The sequence below is a fragment of the Garra rufa genome, chromosome 11 (assembly GCF_049309525.1).
Source record: "Garra rufa chromosome 11, GarRuf1.0, whole genome shotgun sequence".
Taxonomy (NCBI): Eukaryota; Metazoa; Chordata; class Actinopteri; order Cypriniformes; family Cyprinidae; genus Garra; species Garra rufa.
This window is the reverse complement of record NC_133371.1, coordinates 39,340,164-39,359,969: the sequence shown is the minus strand read 5'-3', so window position 1 is coordinate 39,359,969 and position 19,806 is coordinate 39,340,164. Positions and strand designations below refer to the sequence as shown.

The 19,806-nt window shown below is 36.6% G+C and overlaps 1 protein-coding gene across 1 annotated transcript in view; it reads right to left on the bottom strand.

Moving 5' to 3' along the window:
• grm3 (glutamate receptor, metabotropic 3) overlaps positions 1 to 19,164 on the bottom strand; it is a 69,194-nt gene extending 50,030 nt beyond the window's left edge. Inside the window, exon 1 of the mRNA XM_073851015.1 lies at positions 19,088 to 19,164. The gene's annotated coding sequence lies outside the window, so the exon portion shown is untranslated. The remainder of the gene's footprint in view (positions 1 to 19,087) is intronic.
• Positions 19,165 to 19,806: the final 642 nt, after the last annotated feature.

Sequence of the window (19,806 nt, the reverse complement as noted above, 5' to 3'; positions counted from 1 at the left end):
CTTGGGAAAAAACGTCCCTAATCTGATTTCCTCTTCCACTTTTCCCTTGCAGAAGGGTGGGCGAGCGCAGGCGGTGGCGGAGGCGATGGGGGGCGGATTTATGAGGTGTGCGAGATGGCTTGCCGGGTTTCCACGGCTCTGGCAGCTACACAAAGGCTCACAGCCTGGCCCGGAGATGGCTCCAAGGCTGGATAACACTCAACCGTAGTGATGCTATCTCCACCGTGCAATGCAACACAAAGCACAACACGCAGGCCTCTGGCAGCATCGCACTAACGGCAGCTTTCCTCATTATCTTCTTCCGTGATTCAGTCTGCCAGCCGAATAGCAACAATGGTGCTCTCGCTGGGCAAAAGCTACGCGCCCGCCGCCGGTTTAAAGTGCCTCCACTTGCTCGCGCTCCTCCTCTCTCTCCTGAGAGGTCAGTGGGAGATCTGGAGGGCCAGAGGAGAGGGGAGGGAGAGCGCTTTCTGCTTTGATGACAGGCTCTTGGACTTCTCAGAAGTGGACTGGTGTTGTTTTAGCACACTGAGTCTCTGTGGCCACACTGGGCGAGAGGAAATTCATGACCGCTTCCCCCCTCACACCCTGACGCTGAGCATAACTGAGTAAGAATGCGAGGAGAACGCATGAGCGGCCCTGTCAGACATCATCCACTGGTTGAAATGTGCCAAACTGCATCTATCTATATACAGTTAAAGTCAAAAGTTAGCATACACCTTGCAGAATCTGCAAAATGTAAATTAATAAAAAAAATAAGAGGGATCATACAAAATGCATGTTATTTTTTATTTAGTACTGACCTGAATAAGATATTTCACATTAAAGATGTTACATGTAGTCCATGAGAGAAAATAATAGTTGAATTTATAAAAATGACCCTGTTCAAAAGTTTACATCCCCTTGATTCTTAATACTGTGTTGTTCCCTGAATGATACACAGCTGTTTTTTTTTTTGTTTAGTGATAGTTGTTCATGAGCCCCTTGTTTGTCCTGAACCATTAAACTTCCCACTGTTCTTCAGAAAAATCCTTCTTGTATGATTTTGAGATCCATCTTTTCACACAGAAGACAACTGAGGGACTCATATGCAACTATTACAGAAGGAAAAACAATGTATTAAGAGCTTTTTGAATTTGAAGATCTGGGTAAAATATGATATTTAGGCAAAATATAAAAAAAGTAAACATCCTCAGTCTGTTCAAAAGTTTGCACCCTTGGCTTATTAAATAATTAACATTTTGATTCTGCAAGGTGTGTATAAACTTTGGACTTCAACTGTCTATCTATTTTGACTCTATCTATATCTATCTATCTATCTATCTATCTATCTATCTATCTATCTATCTATCTATCTATCTATCTATCTATCTATCTATCTATCTATCTATCTATCTATCTATCTATCTATCTATCTATCAATCTATCAATCTAATAATCTAATCTAATCTAATCTAATCTAATCTAATCTATTCCTATCTAATCTATCTATCATCTCCATTGACCTCCATAGTATGGAAAAAATATTATGGAAGTGAATGGGGTCCAAAAATGTGTAAATATCTTCTTTTGTGTTTAGCAGAAGAAGGAGATTCATACAGGTTTGGAACAACCTGGGGGTGAGTAAATGATTTTTGGGTGAACTAACCCTTTAGGAACTGTAATATCTCAATTCTGTATGGCACACAATATGTGTCCATTATAATGGATGGGAAAATACATTTTTGTGATATTTTTATGTTTAAAATTACGTGAAGAGAATGTTGTTGAAGAAATAATACAGAAAAAATGTTTAGAACACAAACAGAACAAAGATGCTTGAAGCTATGCATGATTTGTCATTTCAAAGAAAAACATCAAAATGTAATGACTTGCTCTGCCTCTAAAAAGACTTCCTTTTTTCTTTTTTGGCTGACGTCACTCTTTTTTTCCCTCTGCAGCCCCTTTCTTCCGACCACCTGTCATACAGAAAGCAGTTTTCACGATCCAGTCAGTTCCCGACGGATAAAAGTCCTGCATTATTTTCTTTCGGAATATCCTGCTATGTCTCTCAGAAATGCATCTGATTACAGAGGTAAAATGAGAGAAACCTTGTTTTGAGACGATTTTATGATGGCACACATAAAATATTGTTTCAAAATAACAGCACAGACGTTCAACCATAATTATATATTACTCTGTAAATATGTCTGTCTTAAATCAGTGGGAATATAATAACCAGCTGTATGTTATCATACACAAAGAGAGCCCCTGTGCATAATTTCTGCTAATGAATTATTTACATTCTCCGCCAAGCTGGAATCTAATTTTAAGAACAGGTGTTACATGTGGAAAAAACTTCTCAGAGTGGGCTAATTAATCACATTTCATAACCATATGAATTTCTGTAAGATAATCATTTTGGAATGAGAGTTTTGCTCATTTAAAAAAAATCTAATTTATATCCACCTTTTTCTTCACGTAAGAGTGGGCGCAGCCATTTGTACATTTTATGGATCAGGCTATTTTTAGCCATACAAAATTAGTGTGTGTTACCATATTGTTTTAATATATTATCTTAAAGAAGTAGTTCCAGAACAATAATTTACAGATAATGTACTCACCCTTTGTCAGCCAAGATCATGTCTTTCTTTCTTCAGTCATAAAGAAATTATATTTTGAGGAAAACATTTCAGGATTTCTCTCCATACAGTGGATTTCTATGGTGCCCCCGAGTTTGAACTTCCAAAATGCAGTTTAAACGCAGCTTCAAAGGGCTCTGAATGATTCCAGCCAAGGAGGAAGGGATTTATCTAGTGAAACATTCTCTTATTTTCTAAAGAAATGTACAATTTATATACTTTTTAACCTCAAATGCTCATCTTGTTTAGTCTGTGTGAACTGTTTGTATTCTGGTTCATGATAGTTAGGGTATTTTGAAAAACTCCCATCTTATTTTCTCCTCCAACTTCAAAATCGTCCTACATCGCTGTTTTACCTTTTTTGTAAAGGACGTTTGACCTTATTTCCATGTTCACTTTGTAAACACTGGGTCGGTACTTCTGCAACGCAGAGCTAGACTTTAAGGTTAAAACGTACATAAATTGTAATTTTTTTTTAAATAACTGAACGTTTCACTAGATAAGACACTTCTTCCTCGGCTGGGATCATTTAGAGCCCTTTGAAACTGCATTTTGGAAGTTCAAACTCGGGGGCACCATAGAAGTCCACTATATGGAGAGAAATCCTTAAATGTTTTCTGTTTTCCTCAAAAAACATGATTTCCTTACATGCATAAATTGTATTTTTTTTATTTATTTTTTTAAATAACCGAACGTTTCACTAGATAAGACACTTCTTCCTCGGCTGGGATCATTTAGAGCCCTTTGAAACCATTTTGGAAGATCAAACTCGGGGGCACCATAGAAGTCCACTATATGGAGAGAAATCCTTAAATGTTTTCTGTTTTCCTCAAAAAACATGATTTCTTTACGTGCATGAATTGTAATTTTTTTTTTTTTAAATAACCAATGTTTCACTAGATAAGACACTTCTTCCTCGGCTGGGATCATTTAGAGCCCTTTGAAACCATTTTGGAAGATCAAACTCGGGGGCACCATAGAAGTCCACTATATGGAGAGAAATCCTTAAATGTTTTCTGTTTTCCTCAAAAAACATGATTTCTTTACGTGCATAAATTGTAATTTTTCTTTTTTAAATAACCGAACGTTTCACTAGATAAGACACTTCTTCCTCGGCTGGGATCATTTAGAGCCCTTTGAAACCATTTTGGAAGACCAAACTCGGGGGCACCATAGAAGTCCACTATATGGAGAGAAATCCTTAAATGTTTTCTGTTTTCCTCAAAAAAAAAAACATGATTTCTTTACGACTGATGAGAGAAAGACATGAACATCTTGGATGACAAGGGGGTGAGTACATTATCTGTAAATGTTTGTTCTGGAAGTGAACTACTCCTTTAATTATGAACATACTAGTTTGTAGTGCAAACAGTTTAACTATTTACTGCACGTTGTTATTCTTCTCGTTATTTCCCAATAGTGGATAATGAAAATGAAGTCTCACTCGTAGGCTTACTTCTACGTTGAAGAAAAAGGTGGATAGGATTTTATCTTTAAATAGTACATTCACACAGGTCATTCTCTCTTGAGTGCCATAAATCAATACAGAGGCAGAAAAAATGAACCACAACAAAATCCGAGGTCAAACTAATCCCTGAACATCTTTAAATTAGTTAAGATATTCATCAAGATGCTCATTATCAAATCAATCACACAAGTCAGATTTTGACACAGTTCCCCTGACTGCATTAATTTCTTGGTGGTGGGAAGTCGAAGGCATTTCGTTCCTTCCCTCACCCACCTACTGTAGCCTATCTTTAAGCAGTTCCTCATGGCTAATCATGTTAATTAGTTAAGAGGGGTAGGACAGAAGAGCGGTACGGGGCGTTTTTGGGTACAGAGAGGCTCAGGAATTAATTGGATTTTGCTCGCAGGCAGTTCCTTAACAGCATGCTTAAATCAAACAGTCAGCTCGAAAAAATCAATTCAAAATTCCTGTGCCAAAAAAATACTAAAGTTATCCTTTTTTCCAAGCAACAATGCTTTTCATCCGTAAAAACTATTAAATTTGTTTTGCTTGCTTTAAGGGCCACTAAGAATATACTGTAGAAGAAGAATTCCTTTCTCATGGTGCAATTATTTGGAAATAGTCTTTACTGAAGAGAGTCTGGATCCTCCTGGGACAAAATACTTTCTTTCTATTAAATTGCATACTTGTGCTTTTACAAGAATTCAGGAATAATAGCATGGCTTCAGGGCCAGTGTGAGAGCGTTTCAGACCTGTTGACAGAACTGTCACTTGCAAATGCAGCATTCTCACCGCTATTAATGTTTGTTGATCATGTGCATATGCTTTTATGCTTTTCAAAATTTACCGTTTTGTTTTCTGTGATGTATTATAGCATTGTTCTGGTAAATTAAATGTCACCAAGTTAACAGTATGTAGCTGGCTTACACAGATGTGACTTTGTTGAAATGTGAGATGATTTATGGTACTACTATATGGATAGTGCAAGCATCAGTTAGAATGGGCTGAAAATGATAAAGTATGGTAAGCCATTGTTTTCCAGCAAACCAATGTTTATAAATAAATTAATGTAAAAAAGCCTGCATTTATTTGATTCAAAGTACAGAAAAAACAGTAAAATTGTGATATATTTTTATAATTTAAAATAACTGTTTTCTATTTGAATATATTTGAAAATGTAATTTATTCCTGTGATCAAAGCTAAATTTTCAGCATCATTTCTCCAGTCTTCAGTGTCACGTGATCTTTCAGAAATCATTCTAATATGCTGAACATTATACACTATACCATTCAATAGAAATTAATACTTTTATTTAGCAAGGATGCTTTAAATTAATCAAAAGTGATGGTAAAGACATTTATAATGAACTTTCTGTTCATCAAAGAAACCACAAAATTCTACTCAGCTGTTTTCAACATATAATAATAAAAAAAGTTTTTTGCACATCAGATAAAAATATTAGAATGATTTCTGAAGGATCATGTGACTGGAGTAATTATACTAAAAATTCAGCTTTGAAATTAAAATAATAAACTACATTTTAAAATATTTTTTAAATAGTAAATGTTTATTTTAAATAGAAAAAATATTTCAGAATTTCACTGTTTATGCTGTACATTGGATCAAATAAATGCAGGCTTGGTGAGCAGAAGAGACGACTTTAAAAAACATTAAAAATCTTTAGATGAGCCACAATGAGAGCTTGTGATTGGCCGAGACATTTGACATCGCCCAATCATCCGTCAGAACTCGCATTTGCAAAGTTGTAATGTGCACCAGAGCCTTTGATGACTCGTCCTCTTTGTGAGTAACTCCTCTGATGATGAAACGCACCAAAAGAGGCGCCGGAGAGTCTTAACCAGCATGCCAATCGATTCATCTGCCAATCAGCAAAGCAGATCAAGGGAGGACATTACCACAGCGCACTACATTAAGCTAGCGCATGGTTTCAGAAATGGAGTCGAAGACAAATTACGCATGGAAGACGTATCGCTCACTGGTGCGTCTGATACCAGATACAGCTCATTAAGAACCTCTGTTGTCATCTAAATCTCTTTAAAGTCACTGTGTGTTGATGTAGTTGAGGTCATAATCTGTCTTTTTGGTCTGTGGTGTTTAGAAAGGATCCTGAATTGTTACTGTTACAGCAGACCCTTGACTTCAGGCTCACCTTTGACCTTTCATGAGGTGAGTTGTCTCAGTTCAGAACTCAAAAATAATTAAATTTTTTCCACTTTATGGCCAGGTCAGACTAGTACAGTAACTCAGATTTATACTGAATTATAATTCATATATCTATCAAAAATATAAATGTTAAAAAAAATAATAAAGATCATCCTTTTTTGCATGTTGCTATGATATGCCAACAGTCTAAGATATATATGCATCTATAAAGGTTGGTCTCTCCTTCAGTCTACTGTTTTGTCATTCTCCAGGCAAACTGTGCAATTCTGAACAGTAAACTGTATAGGGTGAGTTACACACAGAGGTTTACTCATTAAGGTTGGGTTCAGATAGAGTTTATTTCTGAAGTATGTGTTTGTGTTCTGTGTCTCTGCGTGTATGTTATGAGAGTGTCTGTAGGAACGTTTTCCCACTATTGAAGCAATTCTTTAAGAAGGACTAAAAGATCCACTTGAGTTCTTCATAGAGGGGGGTGGTACTAAGCTTGAAAACTGGCACTACAACACACGCGCGCACACATGCCCGATGGACCATCATCCCCCGCTAAAGGAAGCAGCTATTCAGAGGCGGAGAGCTCTTCATTTGTTTCCCATGCTTTAACACAATCTCTGTTGTTGTTAGGATATTTGTAGCTTAATGGTTCTGGCGTACTTATTGAAAGGCTGTAGGTTCAGTTTTAGACCACTTGAAGAAACCTTAAGGGTTTGTTCAAATCCTGAACCGCAAGTAATGAAGCGATATAAACCCTGCTGAAAAAACAGCTAAAACCACCTTAGGCTGGTTGGCTGGTGTTAGCTGGCTTAGGCTGGAAGTAGCTGGTTTTAGCTGGTCTCCCAACGTGGCCAGGCTGGTTTTAGCTGGTGGGCTCCCAGCCTGGCCAGACTGACCACCAGCTAAAACCAGCCTGGTTGACCAGATAAACCAGCCAATGAGCCTAGGAGAGTTTTAGCTGTTTTTTTTTCAGCAGGGAATTCTTAAAGAAAATCACTTCCAGGAATAAAGTTTCCTGATAATTTACTTTCCCCCATGTCCTCCAAGATGTTCATGTCTTTCTGTCTTCAGTCGCAAAGAAATTAAGGTTTTTGAAAAAGAAGAAAAAAAAAAAAAACATTCCAAGATTTTGCTCTATATAGTGGACTGCAATGGTGGTCAACAGGTTGAAGGTCCAAATTATCAAGTGAAAAGTTTGGTTATTTTCTAAAAAAAAAAAATTCAAATGTATTTTCTTTTTTAACCACAAATGCTCATCTTGCACTAGCTTGACCCCAAGCATGTGTGACATAGGCAGAAGTACTGACCCACCCTGGTGAAAAAAATCTGTTAAAACCAGCCTAGGCTGGTTGGCTGGTTTTAGCTGGTCATAGCTGGTCAGCAGGCTGGTTTTAGAGGGGGAAACCACCAGCTAAAACCAGCCACTTCCAGCTTAAACCAGCTAAGACCAGCCAACCAGCCTAGGCCTAGGAAATGTTTACAATGCGAACATGCAAAGAAAGACAAACACTCTTTACAAAAAAACAATGATGTTGGACTATTTTGAAGTTGGAGGAGAAAATGAGACGAGTTTTTCACCTTACCCTACCTTTTTTAACTAAAGTACACAGATGAAGAACTAACTGCGTGACTTTTCCCAATGTGATGACACATATGCGCTTTGCAGAGTTGGTGCAAGCTGAGAATTGTGGTTAAAAACTATACTAATTTGAAATTTTTTTTTAAGAAAATGACCGATCATTTCGTTAGATAAGACGCTTATTCCTCAGATGGGATCGTGTAGAGCTCTTTAAAGCTGCATTGAAACTGCAATTTGGACCTTCAGCCCCTTGGCCACTATAGGCCTATGTCTCACTTCCTGCTTCCGGAACGCGGAGTAGGGTAATAGAACTTCCGGTCATTGCTAGAAACGCTACTGCAACGATAAAAACAATGGCAGCAGTTGTTCTTGAAGCGTACCAGGTTGCTTTACGACGAAACACTACGCAAGTCTTGGGTGAGATTAATAAAGAGAGATGAGGGGCCTTCTTTTAATATTCTCCGGGGCAGCACTTTCGTTTGCAGTTTGCATTTCAACAAGGAGAGTATCTACGTCTCGCAAAGTGGTCGGAAGAAACTTAAAATACTACACCAACCCGGTTTCCCTGGAATAACTGGGGGACGATCAGCCCCATCTATGTATTCCCACCAATGATTGTAAATAAAACAAAATTCGATTAATTAAAAAGGATGTTTTATCTGACACATGTATTACTCTTATCTCTGCTATATAAATACACTTGACTTTGACATTCAATAATATTACGTTAAGCGTTTTCTCCCTCATAGAAGCCCATTATAAGGAAACAGCTTAACGTGGTTTAACGTACCTCAACAGCGATCAGGAAAGACCGAACTTCTGTTAAATTTTACTTATAATAAATACTTGCTGCTGTCAAAAGAACGAGCTCTTATTCAGCATACAAAGTGATCGCCCCCCCATAGAAGTCCATTATAACAAACCATGTTATGCTTTTTCCTTAATGGAGTTATATAGGGATAAAACGCTTAACGTGATATTATTCACTTTATATGCTGAATGATATTTCATTCGTTTGACAGCAGCAAGTATTTATTATAACTGAAATTTAACAGAAGTTTGTTTTCCCTAGTCGTTGAGATACGTTAAACCACGTTACGCTGTTTCCTTATAACGGGCTTCTATGAGGGAGAAAACGCTTAACGTGATATTATTCACTTTACCTGTCGAATAAGGACTCGTTCTTTACATAGTAGTTAGTGTTTGTTCCAAGTAAGGTTTGACAGAAATGTGGGGTTTCCTGGTAGTTTTTTACGTACATTAAGCCACGTTAGGCGTTTTAGAACGTCCCTAAAAAGCTAACCGGAACTGCTGTCACCCCACTCAGAGACGTTCAATTGTTGCGTGACATAGGCCTATTGAACTATATGCTAAAAAAATCCTGAAATGTTTTCCTCGAAAAACTTAATTTCTTTGCAACTGAAAAAGAAAGACATGAACATCTTGGATGACATGTAGGTGAGTAAAAAAAAAAAAAAAAAAAAAAAAAAAAAAAAATCTTTCCAAAAAAATCTTCATTCTTGAAGTGAACTTCTCCTTTAAAACTTTGCAGGCAGCTGATGAGGAAATAAAGCTTCACAAAACAATATTAGCGTGTTTCCCGTCCAATAATTGCACAAAACTTTGTACTTTGCTCATTTTATTATGAAACAAAGTCTCAGCTTTAAATTCTCTAAAATTTATCACGAATTTCAAAGGATAAACGACGTTTTGGCGCTCTTTACTGTGATGTGACAGAACACTGTAGTCGCCTGACAGGAAGCAGCAACCGAGTGGACGTGACCTGATCATCTCTTCCGCTTTACGTTATAACACGAAATAAACATAAATTAACAAGAGAAGGTATGTTCGAAGACAGTACAACTTACTGAAATGATCTTCCTTCATGTAATCGTATTTTCAACCACTGAAAGACGTCAATAATGACAAAAAAAATAAGCCTGTAAACAACATGCTACATTTACCTCATTAAAGCCATTAAGTGTCTGTAGCTCGTTAGTTAGCTAGAAAAGGAGGAACATTTTGGTAAATATACATACTTTACTATAGATTCGTTATATTTTTTACCTGTTTAAGTAATACATTTGTACAAATCTGTCATTAGTTTTTAAGACAGCCACTATTTACATGTTTATATAACGAATTGGAGTAAAACGTATCATTAGAAAGTGGATATAAATACTGCTTTATGTTTACATTTAAATCTAACTTAATTTGAGTGCTGTTTATTCAAATAAAATTCGGTTAATATTGATATTAATAAAATATTGATCAATAGAAACTATTAATAGATAATCTGTTAATGAATTAAGTAAGAGGCTTCCTAGTTTGCAGCATTAGTTGAGAGTTTTTTTATCTTTGAAAATGGACCCAATTTATAAAATATTTTCAAAAGATCGAATCAAATGAAGTTGTGAAATCTGTAGCAAAACCATAGCAGGCAATTTCGACTTTTGACACCATAATGAATGCACTATATATTGCTGAATCCTTTTGTTAGATGCATCTGAAGACTGTTTTACGATAATAAATGTGTTGCAGATTAGAGAAAGACCTTTGAGCAGCAATAGTGGAGGGACACAATTAAATATTAAAAATGCTTCTCTAACAGCTATAAGGCCACTGATCCATAAACATGACACTGAGGTATAGCTGGCAAAAAACTCCAAACGCAGCAAATCCAGAAAGCCGAGCGCGGGGACGAGTCCTGCAAGACAGAGTGACCTACAACGTGTTTTATTAGGACTTTTGTATGACTCGAAAGCAAGCCGCATTTCCTGAGATATGGAATGGAGTTGAGTGAGTTCTCCATTAATCGCATTCTATGGATTAAGATATTCAGAGAAGCCGGCGAGAGCGCAGAGAGATAAAGTGTATGTCAGGATGCTGTGACTCAGCGGGGGAAGTGGCCCTGCAGTGGCGACTTAGAGAAGCGCTGTCAGGAGCCATAGACTGAAGTTGATAAAACACATCATTTATTTAGTCACACACACACATACACATACACACAAATAGATAAATCTTCTGACACAATCAGCAGTAGACTCCTAAAAAGACAAAGCAGTTATTTTCATTTTGGGCTACATGCCCAAACTTTTCCAGTCAAACTGTGATCCCTCCTGCCAAGCCGTCGCTGTCAGTAATTACTATCATTAGAAAGTCTTCATTCCAGTCTAGAAGAGATGTACGTTACGCTATGTTTAACATCTCAGTCGTTTCAGATGTAGTCTGTTTCAGTCACTCAACATGCGCTGAAAGGGAATTTTAAGGCAGATACTGAATCCCATGTTCATTGCTACCACAAAACTGAATTATATGCTGTATATACAAGGGTTTTCCTAGTCAATAAGTTAACAAGACCTTCTTGGTGAATCCAGCAGAATCAGATTTCATGCCAAAAAAAAAAAAAAAGCCTGAACCAAGGGTGTTTTTAGTGCTATTAAAGATGTTTTCTTTGTGGTCTTAATCTCTCCCCAAATTCTAATACAGTATTTTACAATCTTTTTTTAATATAAACTTTTTTAATCTGCCTAAATAAATACTGTAAAACTATATTATCTATTTATAAATAGATTTAGTGCTTGTTTTAACGTTAATACTTTACAATAAAAAGTAATCTGATATGTCTTTTTCTGTTTTCACAGGAGAAAAATCCTACAGCTTGGTGAGGTTGAGTAAATCACAGAATTTTCATAATTTATTATCTTGGGTGAAATGTGTTTTTTGATTGTTTTTTGGGGGAAATGTGATTTAGACATGTTTTCAACAGGTTTTATGAGATTTGCAGTATCATTATTACATTTTAAGTTTTTTTATCTTTATTTTGGCATAGGAAAATTACATTACCTACAGTACAGTGCTTTTCAAAAGTTTGGGATCAGTAAGATTTTAAATATTTTTAAAAAGTTTCTGATGTTTATCAAGGCAGCATTTTTTTGATCAAAAATACAGGAGAAATTTAATTAAAAAAATATTATTACAATTTAAAATAACAGTTTTCTATGTTAATATATTTTAAAATATAACTTATTCCTGTAAAAAAAAAAATGCTGAATTTTCATCAGCCATTGCTCCAGACTTAAGTATCACATGATCCTTCAGAAATCAGTCTAATATGCTCATTTATTATCCATGTTCAGGATTCTTTGATAAATATAAAAAAGATCGAAATTTCTTGTTACAATATACAATAATTTTAAAAGAAATAAATACTTATATTCAGCAAGGATGTGTTAAATGGATACAACTTGATAAAGACTTATCTTGTTAGAGAAGATTTCTATTTTGAATAAATGCTGTTCTTTTAAACTTTTTATTCTTCAAAGAATCAAAGAAAAAAATACTAAGCAACACAACAGTTTCAACACTGATAAAAAATCTGCATATTAGAATGATTTCTGAAGGATCATGTGACAGTGAAGACTTAAGACTTGATGAGCATTAGAGACTTATTAAACATTTAAAATCTTACTGACCCCAAACTTTATAGAATTATTATAAATTCCAGAACTTGATGTAGAATCTATACACCTCCATAAGTTGACTATGAATACAGGCTGGTGTTGTGCCATTTACACACAGAACTGCATGAAGTGTTTGGCCATATTTCCATTGTTTCAGCCTTCTAGAAATTGATGTTACGACCTTTTTGTTAATGATGTTTTATGCCACTTCAGCAGAAAGGGTTCTGATATTATTTATCAAATAACCCTTATCTGGTGCTATTTTATTATTAAGGGAATATTTCAACCAGAAATGGTGCTGATGTTTCTGCAAGCTCATGACAATGAACACAAAAGAAGACATTTTAAATATTGTACCTATAATTCTTTGCAATTAATGGAGTTACAGCTAGAGAGCTGGATCAGTCTAATTTGTGAAAGAATCATTTAGTTCATTCAGTTTTATGAACAGATTCATATCATCACTGACAGACCCAGTTCTATTTACTTGTATTATTTTTCAAAATAGTAGCCAGGATTTTCTTAAAAAATATACCCTTTGTGTTTTGTTTCAGATTTGGAATGGCCTTAGGGTAAGTAAACAATGAGAGAATTTTCATATTTGGGTGAACTGTCCCTTTAAGAGTTTACCTAATCTGACCTGAAAGGGAACTCTGGGTATCATGAGATGTGTGGCCTAATATAACAAAGTCTCTTACTGAAATATGTAGTAGAAAAACCCATTAAAGATGTATGTTATTTAAAAAATCCACATCGTTTTATACATATTTTGGACAATGGGGGGCACCATTATGCAGTGAAATGGTAGCTCTTGGTGAGCTACTCCCGTTACCTGTTGGTATTTTTACCGCAACACAATTCAGAATACACAGCTCTGAAAATAAAATACTGATATGATCTACTGAAAGAGCTTATAGGTGGCAATGGATGTAAGCAGGGCCAAAAATTAACACTCACCAAGCAACCAATGCAAGTAAAAATTGGCATTGGCGAGTATATGTAAAAGTGTCAGTCACCAGTTGGCGGACAAAACTTTTCCGAAATATAACAATGCAATGTAGTGAAAACAACTGCCAGTATTTAAAGAGATTCACTGTTTCTGACAAAGCAAATAAAATTTGCTTTTCCGAACACAAGATCATTGTGATTAGCTGTTCTGTCATAAGAGACAAGAGCGAATCAAATAATAGGATACAAATGAACTGATAAGGTCAGAGCAGTGTGATGGCCAGCTTGTCCCTAGACACAGTTCTAATAACTTTTACCAGAGAAAATATTGCTGCTACATTTCGGAAGATTTACTTTTCCCTTCTTTATTCTTCATAACCCAATAATGTGGCGACACATACCTGGGGTTATGCTGCCTAAACGGAGTATAGTTTGAAAGGTTGCGTGTTCATTTGTAAGCATACACTGAGCCAATTCAGACAGCGCACCAGTAGTGCATCAACGAATGAAAACTCACCCAATTTGTAAAAAATGTGCGGTTTTGGCGTGTTTCCTCATAAACATAGTTTACGGTCTTAAATGACCGTAAAGAGTTTGGAGAAAATCGAATATGTGTGAGATCCACTTCAAGTTCATCAGGTTTTAAAGAGACCATGCTGCTTTTAAAGTGAAACCTGCTGAAGTCTGTCATTGATGTAAATAAAAAAACACAATGTGATATTTAAGAGCCTAAAATTAAGAAATAATTCTTTTCTTTAATTTTCTTTAATAGTTTCAATTATAATGTTGAATGGCTATAATTAATATGTAAAATTGAGAGAAAATGCATTTAATATAGACACAAGTAGCAGGACAAATTAAAAACATTGAAAATTATGTTTAGTCATTGTAGTAGTAATAACTGCCGGAGTTTTATGGCTGGAAAAAAATAAAAATTTGGCTGGTAAATTTTATCACGTCACCGGCCATTGGCAGGTGTAGCAAAAAGTTAGTTTTAGGCCCTGGATGTAAGTGTAGGCTTAAACAAATGCCGTACCATCGATTTACCCCACAAAGAGTCTAAATGTCCCAGATATCAAGTGAAATCCATGTTGAAAAACTCCCTCAGTGGCTGCGGCGTCATGACAAGCGTTGGCATGTTTACATCCTGACAGGATGGCATCTAGCGTTTCTTGTCTCTGCCGTTTGTATGCTCTTTCAGGAACTGTGGTCTACTAAAAGTCTTAATGGCATTAGGGCTAAAGTGGAGAGAGCAAAGACATGGGTCTTTAGGAAGTCTTTATTCTTCCACAGGCATCTTCCCAGTCTTTGCTCCTCTTCTTATTGCAAGGAGAAGCAGTGAAGACTTACATCGCTTCTCTTGTTGCCCTTCGACTGAAAATTACAACAAAAAGATGCACAATGTGGCACTGTATCAGTATTTTATTTTCCGAGTTGTGTTGTGGTAAAAATAGCAACAGGTAGTGGCAGCAGCTCACTGAGTGCAGCCATTTCACATCATTGAATAATGGTGCCCCCATAGTCCAAAATATGTATTAAACAATAATGTAAGTATTTCATGGGCTTTCTGCTACATGTTTCATTAAGACACATAATTTACATTTTATATTACGCCATACAAGTCTTAATACCCAGGGTACCCTTGAAGAAAGAATTACATTTTCTCACATAAAAGGTTATCTTCTATATTGTATTGCCCTCATATCTGTTTTTTTTTTTAAGCCTAAACCTAATCGGCATAATTGACACCCCCTACTGTTGAGCTGCACCGGGAAAAAACATTCTGTACTTGTATATTTTTATCATAATAATGTGCTAGTATCTGGTTTGAGATTGAGTTTGCTTTGTAAATGTGAGATTGTAGAGCTCTGTAGAGTGTAGAAGTGTTCTGCAGCAACAACGCTGCTCCTCCAAAACAGAAAAAAAAACTACAAAGCTGTTCTTTTTGCTCAGAAATGGATTTACTTGGCAGCGAGTGGGACTGCCAGACTGCTGAAATCTCTGCATATCACTTTCTCTTTCTCTCCGCATGCACACAGACAGACACACTCAAACATCTCTTTATTGATTTGATGCATGACTTATGCAACAGAATTGCTGTTTTGAAGGAGTCTGAAGAGGCTAGCCTACTTTATAAAATCACTTTCAGCGGGAACGCCACACTCTGGCAGCCACCGCGTGATGCATTTGACGTGCTCGTTCTTCTCATTATGATCTAACGCCACTCTTTTACTCTTACACAATGATGTCTTTCAGATTTTAGCGAGCCGAGAAGAGGGGAGCACTTTGAAAGGGCGTGTTTGCATGCGTGTGCATACCTGTGCTGCGTATGTACCGATATTACAGCGCACTGATGGCATCTTTAGTTTTCAGCTTCATACTCTTTCCATATTAATGAATATGAAGGCAAGGCTTTTGAAAGCTTGATGGGGCCTTGGAGTCTCTTACTAAAGCAGAATTTCTAACAGAGCTCTGCACCCATGGGCTTCGTCGCAGGGAAAAACGCAGTCTAACAAAGGTAGACTTCCTAAGCGGAGAGAGAACACATGCGTAGGAGGAAGAAAAATATAAGCACTCAGGATGCTTTAACGCTTATGGAGATAAACAGCATCCGCATCACTGAGCTCACAAATACTTCCGCTGTGTTCACAGCGCTTTACACGCCTGCCGTTTTTGGCTTGGACTTGTAATGCTGTTTGGAAGTAGATGTGTTTGGTGACATGGTCCAGAATGCGATCGCCTTATGTTTACTTTATGTCAATTTCTAATGTGTTTGTAATAGAGTGAAATCTCACTCCTATTTAACGCTCATCTGACTGACGAATAGCCAGCATATGTGCAAGTCTAGTTACAGCGCGCTGGGCTGTGGAAGAACTTATTTACATGCGCTGAGCGGACCACACTGTTGAAAGGCTAATTATTACTGCACAGCACTTTACTGCATCATATTCAGTAAATGTAGCGCCGTCCGGTCTTATACAAGGCCATCCTGCATCTTACTAATTCAGACTCCCACACAAGCACACGTGTGTACAAAACGGCCCGATGCACTAACATGCATGCCGATGGAGAGAAGCACGCTTGTGCACACATGCATAAAATCTTGCAAATCCCAGCGGACAGTTTGAATAACAACTTTGACGCATGCTAATTAGCAAACGCTATTGTGTGCATGAACATACGCAGTTTTATTAGAAGCTGTAAATGTCATGCTCATACAGAATGCATGGTCATAGAACGCATGCATTGTAATCTTTGTAATCATTGTAAACACACAACACACTCTCAGGCATTTCAACAGGGTGGTCTGGCTTGTTCAAGGCCAACTCCTCCAGTCCACCAACAATGGTTTCTGTAGCGCACCAACATTCACACAATCCACACATCGGCAACTGATTTTCAAGCTTCATTTTAAAACATTTTAAACAACAAAAAAGACAGTATCTCTCTCTTTTTTTTTTCTAACCTAAAAACTATTGAAAAAAGGGAAAAAATGGATGTATATATGTGACCCTGGACCACAAAACCAGTTTTAAGAAGCACTGGTATACTTGTAGCAATAGACAAAAATACACTGTATGGGTCAAAATGATCGATTTTCTTTTATCTTTTATTCTATTATATAAAATAATTAGGATATTAAGTAAAGATCATGTTCCATTAACATATATACCGTAAGTATATCAAAATTAAAGTTTTGATTAGTAATATGCATTGCTAAGAACTTCATTTGGACAACTTTAAAGGGCAATTTTCTCAATGTTTTGATTTTTTTGCACCTTCAGATTTCAGATTTTCAAATAGTGGTATCTCTGCCAAATATTGTTCTGTTCTAACAAACCATACATCAATAAAAAGATAGAATAGAATTTTGATCTATTTTATATGTAAGTTTATTAACAATTATGTACAATTTTACACATTATATTATTAAAAACAAATTATTATATTATTGTATATATTATGTTTATTTTATGTATATCCCATACATTTAACGCATGTTTTGTATATATGTGTCTAGAAGAACACCAAAAACTATTAAAAGGGCAAAAAATGTATTTTTAAAAAATGGCATAATGTATTCATGATGCATTCTACATATGTAAATATGACCCTGGACCACAAAACCAGTCATAATAGTAAATTTGTTTAAATCAAGTTTTATACATCATCTGAAATAAGCTTTCCATGGATGTATGGTTTGTTAGAATAGGACAATATTTGGTAGAGATACAACAATTTGAAAATCTGGAATTTGAGGTGGAAAAAAAGCAACATTTTGAGAAAATCGCCTTTAAAGTTGTCCAAATGAACTTCATAGCAATGCATGTTACTAAACAAAAATTACGTTTTGATATATTTACGGTAGGAAATGAAAAAAAATCTCTTCATGGAACATGATCTCTACTTAATATCCTAATGGTTTTTGCCATAAAAGTAAAATTCATCATTTTGACCTATACAATGTATTTTTGGTTATTACTACAAATATACCCGTGCTGCTTGCGACTAGTTTTGTGGTCCTACAATGACATATGTAAAATTCATCATGAATATATAAATGTATATAAATTTGGTACACATATTCAAACTTGAGTTTTTTCTTTCTAATCGTTTTTATTACACTTCTAGAAACATATATGCAAAACGTGTGCATCATTACATTTATAGACCTTTAATGACGCACACTCCCCAGTGCAACCCTGGACGACACAGACATTCCTTGCCTTCATCAGTGGCTGAGTTGAAGTGAAAGTCCCTTCACATGTGTGTACTCTATTCTGTAGTGTTCTCCAGCTCAACTACTTGTGCTAATTATCATTCCAAACGAGTTAAAGCCACACCTCTGTTGCATGCAGAATATCAGAACATCATCAGGCTTTACAACCTCACATCTCACTATAACATTCATTGCTCCAACCTAATGCAACAGAGATATTAAAATTCAGCGCAGACCCCCGACGTAATAAATTATGAATCGTCCTCATCTTTTTCGCTGGTTATCTTACAGATCCAGGTGAAGTCTAAAGCACAGCTGCCACACCGCTGACTGCAAGGATGCAAAACGAGACTAATTACAAGTGAGTCTATTATTTGATGATTATTATCCGAAGTGAGTTAAAGGTACAAGGATGAGGAGAGTCCTCCTGGAGGTACCAGAGATTACGTGTCTTGATCAAGGACAGAATGATTCATGTTCAAACCTGCAACCTTTCAGTCATAAGCAGCAACAAACTCTTAACTCTTAAGCTAAGGAAGCTGACTGGGTGCAGATCTTTAACCACTAGGCAACAGTACCACTTTTTCCAGGTTTCTAAAAGAACCACATGTTATTAGTATAAAAATAAATGCAAGACCCAGAGGTCATACAAAACTTCTGGGCTTTTGTTTTGGAGCACTGTTTTCTTGTGTAGTGTTTTCTTAAACGATTTACACAAAACACATTTAATGGCTTAAGATTTATGCATAAGATATACAGTATAAAAACCAGTGAGTTTTGATTCACTTTGGAATTCAAAGTGGTTTAAGACTTTTGATGCGCTTAGGAGCATGCAAAGTTTTCTCATGCAATCCTAGTGTCGTTTTAAACATTGCAAACCCCATATATAAATTTAAAACATTTGTGAATAGTGTTTCACCCACACTTTCATGCACTACCATATAGTCATAAATGAATGATGCCACATCAGCTCTGATTTATGAAGCGCAACTCTGCACTTTGGCTTAGCTACAGCATCATTTCTCTTTGCATTCATTCCTGTTCCATCTCTCCAGTGTTATAAAACACCGGTGAAGCTTATTTAGTATTCTATGTGGAAAAAAACGCATTACCTCTGTTAAACATTCCTTTTGTCGCCGATCTTGCATTTTTCTTCTGCTTTGCCGTATGTTAAACTGTTCCTTAACTCCGTTTGTGTGGGTCTGCACGCGGAGAGCGCAGAAGAGAGGCTGACAACACTGCCCTCACTCATCAGAGAGTGAGCTAGCGAGAGCTAGAGAGAGAAAGGGAGGGAGAGGGAGAGAGAAATAGTGCCGTTGCTGTAGTAGAAAACACACACGTCTGGCGTTTGGGATGCTGCCTCGCCTCAGGATGCTTCTGTCTCCTAGCAACAACAATCGATCTGGAGAGGATGCATTTTTTATTGGCCAAAGAGAGAAAACTCACCTTTAAACAATTAATACGAGTTGCACGCTCAGACGGATGAAGATCAGCTACCTAGATAATGCATTTGGGAGGTATAGAGAGAGAGAAAGCGAGAGAGATGAACTAGGAGCACATGGTCAGGGTCTCAGGTGTGCTCTGATTCTGTCCGCAGTCATAATTGGGTATTAGTTATATTAATGCACGGATCAACGTTATGAATTGCATATAAACACTATGCGTGTTTTCCAGATTCAAATGCGTGTTTAAATGCAACAAAACATTTATGGGTTATGAGTGGGGGTATCAGCGTCTCTGTGTGAAATGAGCTCTGCCCACCGACAGCAGTGCGCAGTGATGTTAGATATGCAGCCAGATGATTTCCATTCTGCATACAAACACATCTCTG